This window comes from Salmo salar, chromosome 10 (genome assembly GCF_965601325.2).
Source record: "Salmo salar chromosome 10, fSalSal1, whole genome shotgun sequence".
Taxonomy (NCBI): domain Eukaryota; kingdom Metazoa; phylum Chordata; class Actinopteri; order Salmoniformes; family Salmonidae; genus Salmo; species Salmo salar.
Window position 1 is genome coordinate 11,728,712 of NC_138300.1, and position 13,763 is coordinate 11,742,474.

Consider the following 13,763-nt stretch of genomic DNA (forward strand, 5'->3'; position numbering starts at 1 on the left):
GGATCAGCGATAGAATTTTGAAAGCCATGTAGGTGCACCCGGCTTAAAGCACATTACAAAGAATACACGCAGATAGAGAGATGGAAAATGAGGGACATAAAAGAAAGAGCTCCCTTCCTCATCACTAGGGCAACCTGTGCGCACACACTCACACACAGACACACACATACTCTATCCCTCTCACACACAACCATCGCCATAAAACTCCCCAGGCCCAAACGTGCCCTTGGGGGGCGTAGTAGTGAAACAAATGAGGTGCGTTCCTGCAGGTGTCCAGGTAAGAGAGACAGGGCAGTGCTGAAGGAGCGTTACTCTAATCCCTCTCTATCAGCCATGCTCAATTGACCCTGCCTCACTCATGTTACTGGAATGACCCAGAGAACTCACACAGAGAGAGAGACAGAGTGGGGAGAGGGAGCGAGTGTACTGTTCACCTGCCATCTCAGAAAAAAAGCGGAAAAGAGAGAGAAATAGAGAGAAAGAAAGTGCAGTAGATAAGAAAGGAAGAGGGGTGAGCAAAAGAGAGAACCAGCGAGATAAAGACAGAGATTGGAAGAGAGAAAAAGAGAGCGATATAGCCCACATTTGTCCTTTGTCCTCTACCACTCAGTGTAACCACATCCAGGTCAATCAGATGGATCGATGCCACACACAAACACACACACACAGTCTTGCTGGGAGGCACAAGCTAGACTTATTACAGACGGATCCATTTTTCATTACTGTTACCATTGTCCCAGCCGACCAAGGTCTGAATGCCAGTTGCTATCGGCTACAATTAATAATGGAGGGAAAAGTGCCTCATCACGACCATGATTTAGGAATGCATCTATATCTGCAATATCACAACAGGATTATTTTAAGTGAGCATAATGAAGAACTAGCTCAAGAGCTAATATTTCAAGGCGTTCACTTTATGGGTAGACTATAGTAATAAAGAAAGCAGAAAGCATCTCGTCTCATCTGGTAAAGTCTGTTCCACTAAAGTGAATTGTGCCAGCTCTGCCACAGCCTCAGTCTTGCCTCTGCCTAGTTAGTACCCAGCCAGTTCGAACCAAAACGAGTGGACTGCCTTCAATGAAAATCATTCGGGATATAAATCCCTTCAATTAAAAAGCACTCAGTGGGGTGTCTTGCCTGTTGCTTGTTGTTAGGTAGGACCACCTGGAGTACAGGAGGTAGAAGGATTGCCTCAAGGTATTCACCGGACTGAAAAACAAAATGGGGGCTCCAGTGTTGGAAAGGGGGTTTAACGAATTCAGCCGTTCTTTTGTTTCAGCGCGAGGGAGACAGCCGGTTGGCTTGCTTTCAAAGGGGCATAAATGGAGGGTAGGTTGCGCTCGAGGTGAATGCTTGTTTTCAGTGCTACCCATTGTCAGTTTTACTGAAGGAAAAAAACTGAAAACGCTTTCCAAACCTCCGGGGTCTGAAATACCAGGTCAGAATCCAAGTTCTAATCACACTTGGCCTGCACTGCACTACAGTCACGATTCTCTTCTAGTGTTTATGGGAGTGTGTTTGTGTGTGTGTGTGTGTGTGCATGTGTGTATGTGTGTGTGTGTGAGGAGAGAGAGAGAGAGAGAGAGAGAGAGAGAGAGAGAGAGAGAGAGAGAGAGAGAGAGACATAGGAGGGGGAGAAGGGCATCATTAAACTATCTTGGAAGTAGGACAAAAAGAAAACTCAGTATTTGACTATGAATTGTGTTGATTGATAGCCTTGTCCTATGGCAGGGCTCCACAACTGGTGGCTCATGGGCAGTTTTATTTGCACCCCCAAGTTTAATGACTTTTTAAAATGTTCATTGTTGGATATAAAAGACTGTAAAACACCAGGAAATCAGCTCCAAGCGATTTTCATTTTGGAAATCTGTTCCCATGTATTCCCATGCATGACAGAGAGACACGTGATTGTATACAAACGTAAGGTTTGAAATTATTGTTTCAGTCAAATATTATAATTGTTTGGCCTTCGTGTGGTCAATTTGCAGTCTACAAATGATTAGTAATTATGTTCCGGACCCCGGACCATCCGCTCTAGACAAAAATCGACCCTCAGCTGAATCTAGTTGATGATCCCTGTCCTATGGTGTCAATTCTTTCCCGTCCTCTTTGTTTGAGGAAGTCAAATGTGCATGTGTGTGGTTAAATGAGTGTGGCCTGCCCCTCCAGTGTGCCTCAAGCTGTTCAGCTGTCGTCAAGCGAGCTCAGCAAGATGCAGGCAGCTCCATATGGCACGCAAAGCCCTTCCATCTCTAGAGACACACACAGTCTGTGTATGAGTATGTATGTGTTATTCTGTGTGTTTGTTACGATGTGTGCATTCACACTGGAGGTAGTCTGAAAAGACAGCCATGACCTGGGGCCCTGTATATCTGAGGCCTGGTTGGGCTAAAGGCGTCTGCAAACTAGATTCGGTTTGCTCCTAACAGAACTCTGCCAGGTGAACGGAACGTCTGTGCCTCGTAAACTCCCTTAAAAGACCTTCTCTTGAAAAACAAGGAAAAAGTGGCAATAGTACTGTTTGTTCCTCTTGAGACGATGTAGCCAGTATACACCTCTTCAAAATAGTCTGAATTAATCTAAGATTACTCAAGAAATCTGTAACTCATTTAGAATTTTTTTTTTTTATACCTTACTCATGCAATTTTACATCTAACTAAGATGTTTGGTGTTGTATTTCTCAAATGAAAAAAATGTGCATGAAAACGAGTCTTCTCTCATTAAATGACAACAAACACTTAATTGAAGAATCCCTACTGTTGACCCATCACCGACGAAGGCTACCAAACTTCGACTTGCCTCAACAACAAAAATAATTGTGTGCACAAACAGCCGAAAAAACCCTTGTCAAAGACAAAAACGAACAAAAACGTCACAAAATGACGTCATAATACATGCACAAACTGTTTCTGACGGGAAGCACGTGGACACATTAAAGATGCACTATGCATAAATCGCTCTGCCATTTTTTGGGTCCTTAAATTCGAATAGTTCGCCTAATTTCAGCTTATGTGACAAAACAAGCATAGTGTAGAGAATCAATGTACCATCTAAACCGCTGTGAAATGTACTTTCGATAACCAAAAATATTGTCTTTTCAGCTGTTTGAAGTTGGTGTAAAAAAACAAAAGTAAAAGATGCAAAAACGAAACTTAATAACGGGAAGCATAAAAATTGCACACAAAGAACAGATCTACCGCTTCTTAAACTTCCTTTCAATTAGAATGACAGACCTATAACTCGCATTTCTATGTGAATTTGGTCAGGTTGCCCAAAAAAGTTACATATTGCAGCTTTAAGGGGTATTTCCTTACCCCGTGTCAGCTTGTGTCTGCCTGTGTCCACTGCGGTGACAGAAGGGGAGATGAGAATGAAAGAGGCCGTTGCCAAAAGCAAAGGCACCCCTGCCAAAACGGGCTCTCTGGAATTTTACAGGCTTGCCTATTTCTAGAGCAGAGGGCCGAGCCACCGAGTACACAGCCTGCCAGCCAGAGAGAGCTATTTGGGTATATGTGTGAGAGATATGGCTGTGGATGATTATCATGTATTATTCTGAATGAAGACTAAGGCTACATCTGCAACGGCTATTCAGTATGTAGTGTACTCCTTTTGACAAAGATCCATAAGGCTCTGATTAAAAGTAGAGTACTATATAGGGAATAGGGTGCATTTCATACACACTCTGGGTATTGCTGTCCTGTTGTCTTTGAATCCTCCATATTGTTGAGGATGCAGACATATTCCTTGTCCAGTACACTCCTACCTAATTTCGACTCTCCTCACAATCTTATATTGTTTTCACTATATTGCTGTCTGTTAAAGGGATAGTTGGGGATTTTATCAATGAGGCCTTCTCCAGAGTAAGATGAACTTGTGGATACCATATTTATGTCTCGGCATCCAGTATGAAGGAAGTTGGAGCTAGTTTAGTGAGCAAATGCTAACTAGCGTTAGCACAATGACTAGCAGTCTACAGGAACAGTTAGCGTGCTAGCTGTTCCCATAGACTTCCAGTCATTGTGCTGAAACTAGTCAGTAATTGTCACGACTTCTACCAAAGTCGATGCCCCTCCTTGTTCGAGTGGTGCTCGGCGGTCGACGTCACCGGTCTTCTAGCTATCACTGATCCATTTTTCATTATCCATTGGTTTTGTCTTGTTTCTTTTCACACCTGGTTCCAATCCCATTCATTACCTGTTGTGTATGTAACCCTCTGTTTCCCCTCATGTCCTTGTCCGAGATTGTTTTGTGTTATTGTGTTCGTTATTTCATGTGTGCGACTGGTATGTGTACCCATTTAGATTTTTATGTATTTCTATTGTTGGAGTTTGTTTTAAGTTATTAAACTACTCCGCGTATATGAAGTTTGTTTCTCCTGCGCCTGACTTCCCTGCCACCTACACACACGACAGTGACAGAATCTCGGACCATAAATATGAAGTCAGCAGGAGAGGATACCCCAGACATAAAGGTGGAGGAGCGCGTCCAGGAGAATGAGGAGAAGCTTCACCATCTATGCGCCGCCCTGGACCGCGTTGTCCAGGATATGGACTGCTGGGAGAGACAGGGAGTTTTTCCAGCACCTCCACCAGCCCAACTGGGGTCTACCCTGGGCACCCCCTCCCAACCTGATCCTGGTGGCATCCATCTATCCATGCCTCAGGGGTAGGACGGAAGTGCTGCCACCTGCCAGGGTTTCCTACTCAGACTAGACCTTTTCCTGGCCACGGTCCACCCAGTTCCATCTGACCGTGAGAAGAGCTCCGCCCTCGTCTCGTGCCTCACTGGGAGAGCCCTGGAGTGGGCCAGCGCTATGTGTGAAGGAGGAGATTCGGCGTTGGACCACTATGAGGAGTTCACCCGCCGTTTTCGGGCAGTCTTTGACCATCCACCCAAGGGCAGAGCGGTGGGTGAGCGCCTCTACCATCTGAGGCAGGAGACGAGGAGCGTCCAGGATTTTGCTCTGGAATTCAGGACCCTGGCAGCTGGTGCGGGATGGAATCACAGGGCCCTGATCGACCATTACCACTGCAGTCTGCGTGAGGACGTCCGTCGGGAGCTGGCCTGCAGAGACACCACCCTCACTCTCGACCAGCTGGTGGATCTGTCCATCCGGCTGGAAAACCTGCTGGCTGCTCGCGGACGTCCAGATCGGGGTCTGGTGGTTCCATCCCCCCGCACTCCCTCTACTAGACCCAGGAAACTGGGAGAGGGGGTGCACAGGGAGACCGGAGGAGGTTCCCGCTCGCCACCATCTGTGGCCGCAGAGGTCACACTGCTGGTCGGTGTCGGGTAGGTTCCTCTGGGAGTCGAGGTAACAGGCAGGGTGCTCTGGCACCACCCCAGGTGAGGAGGCATCATTCTTATCCAGAGCCCTCTGTTGCACTTATGTTTGTCTGCTACTTTTATTGATTTTTCCCCGCATAAGGTGCTAGTAGATTCAGGCGCGGCTGGGAATTTTATTGATCAAGCTTTTGCTCATAGTTTAGGGATCCCCATTGTACCAGTGGATGTGCCTTTCCCCGTTCACACCTTAGATAGTCGACCATTAGGGTCAGGATTAATCAGGGAAGCCACAGCTCCTTTGAGTATGGTGACGCAGGGGGGCCACAAGGAAAACATTTGTATTTTCCTTATGGACACTCCTGCGTATCCCATGGTGCTGGGTCTGCCCTGGTTAATGTGTCATAACCCCACTTTTTCTTGGCCACAGAGTGCTCAGGTAGGTGTGTAGGGGTTTCCGTTGGTGCTACTACGGTGGAAAGTACAGACCGGGTCTCTACCGTGCGCATTCCCCCCCGACTATGCCGATTTGGCTCTTGCCTTCTGTAAAAAGAAGGCAACTCAATTACCACACCATCGACAGGGGGATTGTGCGATAAATCTCATGGTAGACGCTGCACTTCCCAGGAGTCACGTGTATCCCCTGTCGCAAGCGGAGACAGTGGCTATGGAGACATATGTCTCCGAATCCCTGCGTCAGGGGTACATTCGGCCCTCCATCTCACCCGTCTCCTTGAGTTTCTTTTTTGTGAAGAAGAAGGATGGGGGTCTGCGACCGTGCATTGATTATCGAGATCTCAATAAAATCACAGTGGGGTACAGTTACCCGCTACCTCTGATCGCCCCGGTGATTGAATTAATGCACGGTGCGCACTTCTTCACTAAACTGGATCTCTGGAGTGCGTACAACCTGTTGCGTATCCGAGATGGAGACGAGTGGAAGACAGTATTTAGTACCACCTCAGGGCATTATGAGTACCTTGTCATGCCGTACGGGTTAAAGAATGCTCCATCAGTCTTCCAATCTTTTGTAGACAAGATTTTCTGGGACCTGCACGGGCAGGGTGTAGTGGTGTATATCGATGACATTCTGATTTACTCCGCTACACGCGCCGAGCATGTGTCCCTGGTGCGCAAAGTGCTTGGTCACCTATTGGAGCATGACCTGTATGTCAAGGCTGTGAAATGCCTGTACTTTCAACAGTCCGTCTCCTTCTTAGGATATCGTCTATCTACGTCAGGAGTGGAGATGGAGAGTGACCGCATTGCAGCTGTGCGTAATTGGCCGACTCCCACCACGGTGAAGGAGGTGCAGCGATTTTTAGGGTTTGCCAATTACTACCGGAGGGTTATCCGGGGTTTTGGTCAGGTAGCTACTCTCATTACCTCACTGCTGAAGGGGGGTCCGGTGCGCTTGCGGTGGTCGGCTGGGGCGGACAGGGCTTTTAGGAATCTGAAGGCTCTGTTTACCTCGGTTCCTGTGTTGGCTCATCCGGATCCGTCTTTGCAATTCATAGTGGAGGTGGACGCATCTGAGGCTGGGATAGGAGCTGTGCTCTCTCAGCGTTCAGGTACGCCACCTAAGCTCCGCCCCTGTGCCTTCTTCTCCAAGAAGCTCAGCCCGGCGGAGCGAAACTATGATGTGGGGGACCGGGAGCTGTTGGCTATCGTCAAGGCTTTGAAGGCGTGGAGACACTGGCTTGAGGGGGCTAAACACCCTTTTCTCATCTGGACTGACCACCTCAATCTGGAGTACATCAGGGAGGCGAGGAGACTGAATCCTCGCCAGGCAAGGTGGGCCATGTTTTTCACCCGTTTTGTGTTTACCCTCTCTTACAGACCAGGTTCCCAGAACGTTAAGACAGACGCATTGTCCCGGCTGTATGACACAGAGGAGCGGTCCATGGATCCCACTCCCATCATCCCAGCCTCGTTTGGTGGCACCGGTAGTATGGGAGCTGGTGGCAGACATCTGTACGTTCCGTCCGCTGTCCGCGACCGATTGATCTACTGGGCTCACACGTTACCCTCCTCTGGTCATCCTGGGATTGGTCGGACGAAGTGCTGTCTTAGTGGGAGGTACTGGTGGCCCACCTTAGCTAAGGACGTGAGGGTTTATGTTTCCTCCTGCTCAGTGTGCGCCCAGTGCAAGGCTCCTAGACACCTACCCAGAGGTAAGTTACAACCCTTACCCGTTCCACAACGGCCGTGGTCGCACTTGTCGGTGGATTTTATAACCGATCTTCCACCTTCACAAGGTAACACCACGATCCTGGTCGTTGTGGATCGCTTTTCTAAGTCCTGTCGTCTCCTCCCTGTGCCCGGTCTCCCTACGGCCCTACAAACTACGGAGAGTCTGTTTACCCACGTCTTTCGGCACTATGGGGTGCCTGAGGATATAGTGTCTGATCGTGGCCCCCAGTTCATGTCAAGGGTCTGGAAGGCGTTCATGGAACGTCTGGGGGTCTCGGTCAGCCTTACCTCAGGTTTTCACCCCGAAAGTAACGGGCAGGTGGAGAGAGTGAACCAGGATGTGGGTAGGTTTCTGAGGTCTTATTGCCAGGACCGGCCGGGGGAGTGGCCGGCGTTTGTGCCCTGGGCAGAGATGGCTCAGAACTCGCTCCGCCACTCCTCCACTAACCTCTCTCCCTTTCAGTGCGTGTTGGGGTATCAACCAGCTCTGGCCCCTTGGGATCAGAGTCAGACCGAGGCTCCTGCGGTGGACCACTGGTTCCGGCGCGTGGAGGAGACCTGGGACGCCGCTCACTTCCACCTTCAGCGCGCCGTACGACGTCAGAAAGTTGGCGCAGACCGTCACCGCAGTGAGGTCCCGGTGCGGGCCTGGCTCTCGACCCGAAAATTGACCCTCCGCCTACACTGCCGGATGCTGAGTCCGCGGTTTGTGGGGCCGTTTAAAGTCCTGAGGAGATTGAACGAGGTATGTTATAGGTTAAAGCTTCCCCCCAATTACCGCATTAACCCCTCGTTCCATGTCTCTCTCCTCAGGCCGGTGGTGGCTGGCCCGCTCCAGGAGGCCGAGGTGAGGGAGGTTCCTCCGCCCCCTCTGGACATTGACGGGGCCCCGTTAGATCCATCCTGGATTCGAGACGTCGGGCGAGGGGCTTTCAGTACCTCGTGGACTGGGAGGGGTATGGTCCGGAGGAGATATGCTGGGTTCCGGTGGAGGATGTTTTAGATCCTTCCCTGCTGCGAGAGTTCCATCGTCTCCATCCGGATCGCCCTGCACCTCGTCCTCCAGGGTGTCCCCGAGGCCGGTGTCGACGCACTGCTGGAGCCGCGCATCGGGGGGGGTACTGTCATGACTTCTACCGAAATCGATGCCCCTCCTTGTTCGAGTGGTGCTCAGCGGTCGACGTCACCGGTCTTCTAGCTATCACTGATCCATTTTTCATTATCCATTGGTTTTGTCTTGTTTCTTTTCACACCTGGTTCCAATCCCATTCATTACCTGTTGTGTATTTAACCCTCTGTTTCCCCTCATGTCCTTGTCCGAGATTGTTTTGTGTTATTGTGTTCGTGTTGGTTATTTTAGGTGTGCGACGGGTATGTGTACCCATTTTGATTTTTATGTATTTCTATTGTTGGAGTTGGCTTTAAGTTATTAAACTACTCCGCGTATATGAAGTTTTTTTCTCCTGCGCCTGACTTCCCTGACACCTACACACACGACAGTGACAGTAATTGCGCAAATGATAGAAAGCAACTCCCTTTAAACTGAAAGCACAGGCAAAAATGGTATCCACAAGTTCATCTGAAGATAAAGAGCCTCAATGCCAAAATCCCCAACTATCCCTTTAAGTATTTTTTTATGAGAACAGGCCTTCAACCGACCTACTTGGTTATAGGCCTATACGGCAGAGAAAATACATCATGTCAAGCTTGAAATGTCATAAAAGGTGAAGGATGACAAATAAACAAGACATAAACAAGCAGGTTACATAGAAAACTGGGTTGGCCTTCACCTAGTGACATAGAGGTTAGCTTCCTGAAGCTAATCTTGTATTTTTCTTCCCTCAGGCTGTGTCTACCACCTCCCAGAAACCCTCTCTACTCCCATGGGGCTGGGAGCTGTGTGTGTGTGTGTGTGTGTGTGTGTGTGTGTGTGTGTGTGTGTGTGTGTGTGTGTGTGTGAAGAGAGAGAGAGAGAGAGCGACAGAGCAAGAGAGAGGGACAGAAAGAGAGAGGCAGCAACAAGAAAATTGAGCCCTCCATGCTAACAGCTAGCTTAAATCCATTACTACAGTAGGGGGCTAAAGTGGCTTGCTAGCTATTTTGGTTAATGTAGCTCTTATGTCTAGTGGCATTATTTGACCATGACTTTATAAAAGCAGCACAAATTACAACATTTTCAAGCACTGTGTAATTAAAACTGTATGCAAGGGTAATGTGTGAGCATGAGTAGAGCAGAAGTGTGTGGGTACGATAACAACGTCCTGGGAGGCTAACCAAAGCGACTGGGTATTTCAGTATGGGTCGTTGCCATCTCTCATGGACGAATGGAAAACACTAACAACAACACCCACCTGACATATAGAAGGATAACAAGTGTATGTGTGTGTTTGCCTGTGCATCGAGGATAAAGAGAGTGGGAAAACCAAAGAGTGATATAGTGAAATAAGTGCTAGGAGCTAACAAAGCTACCACAAACCTTTATTCATTCTTTGCTGCAGAAGAATTCCTGTATGTGTGTGTATTAGGGCTGTCCCCTACAAAGACAAATCTTGGTCTACCAAGAGTTGTCTGTTCTTTCGACTAATCGCTTGGTTAAAGACAAATCTTGGTCTACCAAGAGTTGTCTGTTCTTTCGACTAATCGCTTGGTTGAAATTTTAAAACGTGTTATTTTTCAGCATCCTGTGTTTAAATCAAATCAACTAAATGCACTGATTTTGTCTGATGCTTTACACAAACTGTTTGATGAAATAATTAAGATACACAAACGACTAGAGGGAGTCCAACCGCTATTGATTTCATTGTGGCTCAGACTTTCTGCGATGTGTTCAAAAAAAAGAAAGTGAGTGACTGTGCCTAGCATCCATTGTCTCTCTCCTCTCTTCTGCAGCTACCACCACAGAACATCAACAGTGTTTATCGCGCTGTCCGTGTTGCTGAAGCTACAACATAATTACAGCCATTTCTGACTGAAAAGTTCTGTTACCAAACTTCCAAATTTGCTAAGGAAAAACATACCCTATTCCCTCAACCCTAGCTCTCTTTATGTGACACATGTATGTATCGCATGCACATGACCAATAGGGTCTGACCTATAGAATATCATAATCGCATCAATAAATTGGTTATAACACACTCTGAACACAGTTACACGTGACAGCGAAATGAATGCAGAGGACGTGACAAATTCACAGGGGAATGTTTACTGCTTGCGCATGAGATAAAGGGGAAGTGAGCTGTGTGGAATAAATTTGACTGGTTGTGGAAAATACATGAGATCAAGAAAAATAAGGTAAGGAGAAAGCTCTGCGTGCATATTATGTGTGCCATACAGGTGCAGTTTGATTACAATATAATTTTTCAGACCAATGATAAGTGGGGCGGCAGGTAGCCTAGTGGTTAGAGCGTTGGACTGATAACCGAAAGGTTGCAAAATCGAATCCCCGAGCTGACAAGGTACAAAATCTGTTGTTCTCCCACTGTTCCTAGGCCGTCATTGAAAATAAGAATTAGTTCTTAACTGACTTGCCTAGTTAAATAAAGGTAAAATATAAATAAAGTACCAGAGTCTGTTGTAATGTTATTGGGGGGAAAAAACGATTTAAAGCATTCATTCGTCAATAAAAAAGCTGAATGATATCGAGGCAGCCCCAGGCTGAAACACATTATCGCGTTTGGATAGTGGCTGGTCAGAGTACTCTGAGACTCAGGCGCGTGCACGAGGGCACGAGATGTTTTTATTTTCACTCTCTTTGTACGTATACACGCTTTCCCGGTCGGAATATTATCGTTTTTTTACGAGAAAAATGGCATAAAAATTGATTTTAAACAGCGGTTGACATGCTTCGAAGTACGGTAATGGAATATTTAGGAATTCTTTTGTCACGAAATGCGCCAGGCTCGTCACCCTTATTTACCTTTTCGGATAGTGTCTTGAACGCACAAACAAAACGCCGCTATTTGGATATAACAATGGATTATTTGGGACCAAACCAACATTTGTTATTGAAGTAGAAGTCCTGGGAGTGCATTCTGACGAAGAACAGCAAAGGTAATAACATTTTTCTTATAGTAAATCTGACTTTGGTGAGTGCTAAACTTGCTGGGTGTCTAAATAGCTAGCCCTGTGATGCCGGGCTATCTACTGAGAATATTGCAAAATGTGCTTTCACCGAAAAGCTATTTTAAAATCGGACATATCGAGTGCATAGAGGAGTTCTGTATCTATAATTTTTAAAATAATTGTTATGTTTTTTGTGAACGTTTATCGTGAGTAATTTAGTAAATTCACCGGCAGTGTTCGGTCGGAATGCTAGTTACATGCTATTCACATGCTAATGTAAAAAGCTGGTTTTTGATATAAATATGAACTTGATTGAACAAAACATGCATGTATTGTATAACATAATGCCCTAGGGTTGTCATCTGATGAAGATCATCAAAGGTTAGTGCTGCATTTAGCTGTGTTTTGGGTTTATGTGACATTATATGCTAGCTTGAAAAATGGGTGTCTGATTATTTCTGCCTGGGTACTCTGCTGACATAATCTAATGTTTTGCTTTCGTTGTAAAGCCTTTTTGAAATCGGACAGTGTGGTTAGATTAACGAGAGTCTTGTCTTTAAAATGGTGTAAAATAGTCATATGTTTGAAAAATTGAAGTTTTTGCATTTTTGAGGTATTTGAATATCGCGCCACGGGATTACACTGGCTGTTGAGTGCGTCCCACCTAGCCCATAGAGGTTAAGACTAAACAGGATGCTTTCTTAGGTCTACAGCTCGATGGTGGTTATACAAGACTACTATACTAAGGCTACTAATGATAACAACATTACTTATTATAATGATAACGACATTACTTATTATAATGATAACGACATTACTTATTATAATGATAACGACATGACTTATTATTATAATTATGATCATTATTATAATAGTAATAATAACAAAAAGAAGGAAATCAAGGAAAAGGGAGGGTTATTATTATTATAAATATATTTTTCTGACAATTTGGAACGGTGTAAACAACATATATGCATTATAAATAATGCCAGAGAGGCTGGTCTAACAAAGAAAAGTATAAAGCCTTTATTATAGCATAGCAAATATTAAAAACAGCTGTATTTTTTAAATTGCTGCGTGAGACTTGGTGCTCACGGAATCAGTTGGCTATTAAACAAACACTCAAACAGGCAACAGAAGCGGGATCTGTTTTAATTATGTAGATATATATGGATGATTTATAAAGCCAGGCACATTTAAGTTAGGCTGTTGATTATAGATCTAAGTTGGGGTTTCCTCTGTCCTCACTTTTCTTAGACGATAAGGCACGGGCTGTTTTCTCCTCACTCTGCTGCTGCCTCCGCCGCATTGTTCTCAACACCAATATGCTGTTGCTATTAGGCACATAGCAACATGGTCTAGGAAAAGGCGCCAATTCAACAGCACACTGATGTGTTTCAGAGACGTGGTACAGCGACCACTATCCAATGCTGGAGAAAGCGCATTTGATATAAAATATTATTGGTTTTATTTGTGTTGCACCATTGTTCATACATAATATAACCATATACAATGTACAATTTCATATACGATTTTAGTAGCACGTCTTAGACTGACGGACTGTGCCATCCCTACGGCCTCCACAATGTCCACTCAGGCCTCCGCCATGTCCACTCAGTCCACTCAGACAGGCGCAAATCAGACAGATGTCTTGTACACTATGATTTGTATTTTTTTAATAAAAAAAAAAAGAAGTTTTGCTACTGCTCAACTAAAGACATCGAGGTCGAGCAACAGCCTATCGACCAAACAATCGACCAGTCAACTAAATGGGGTCAGCCCAAGTAAGTACAGAGTGAGTGTAGAAGTGTGTGTTCACCAAGGCGGGAGTAGGTCAATGAGGGAGTTGTGTGTGTGTGTGTGTGTGTGTGTGTGTTTGTGTGTGTCAGACGGGGGTAGGTAGGGAGGCTGGAGTGCAGCTGGCTGCCGTCTCTCTCCCGTGGAAATGTGAACCAGCTGTGCCATTCTGGGGCTCGATCTGCTCCAGGAGATAACACAGAGCCTTTTGTACCCCTGCTCCGTCCCCTCTGACATTCTCCCCCTCTGCCCCATTCCTCATCCCCTGCGTTCTCTCTCCCTCTCTCTCTCCTCATCTCCTCCACTCTCCCTCCCTCTTTACCTCATTCCATGCTTTCTCTCTCCCTCTCCCCCTCTCTCATACCCTGCTTTCTTTCTTTCTTTCTCTCTCTCTCTGTTAATTTCTCTCTCATGCCCTGCTTTCTATC

General features: G+C 46.2%; 1 protein-coding gene across 15 annotated transcripts in view; it reads right to left on the reverse strand.

Moving 5' to 3' along the window:
* Positions 1 to 13,763, reverse strand: part of LOC106613507 (receptor-type tyrosine-protein phosphatase S) — a 283,006-nt gene that overhangs the window by 168,743 nt on the left and 100,500 nt on the right. Inside the window, exon 1 of one of the 15 annotated variants that reach the window (XM_082956710.1) lies at positions 3,315 to 3,408. The exons of the other annotated variants lie outside the window; for them this stretch is intronic. The gene's annotated coding sequence lies outside the window, so the exon portion shown is untranslated. Of the gene's footprint in view, positions 1 to 3,314; positions 3,409 to 13,763 lie in introns of those variants that run through there. 15 annotated transcript variants of the gene reach the window in all.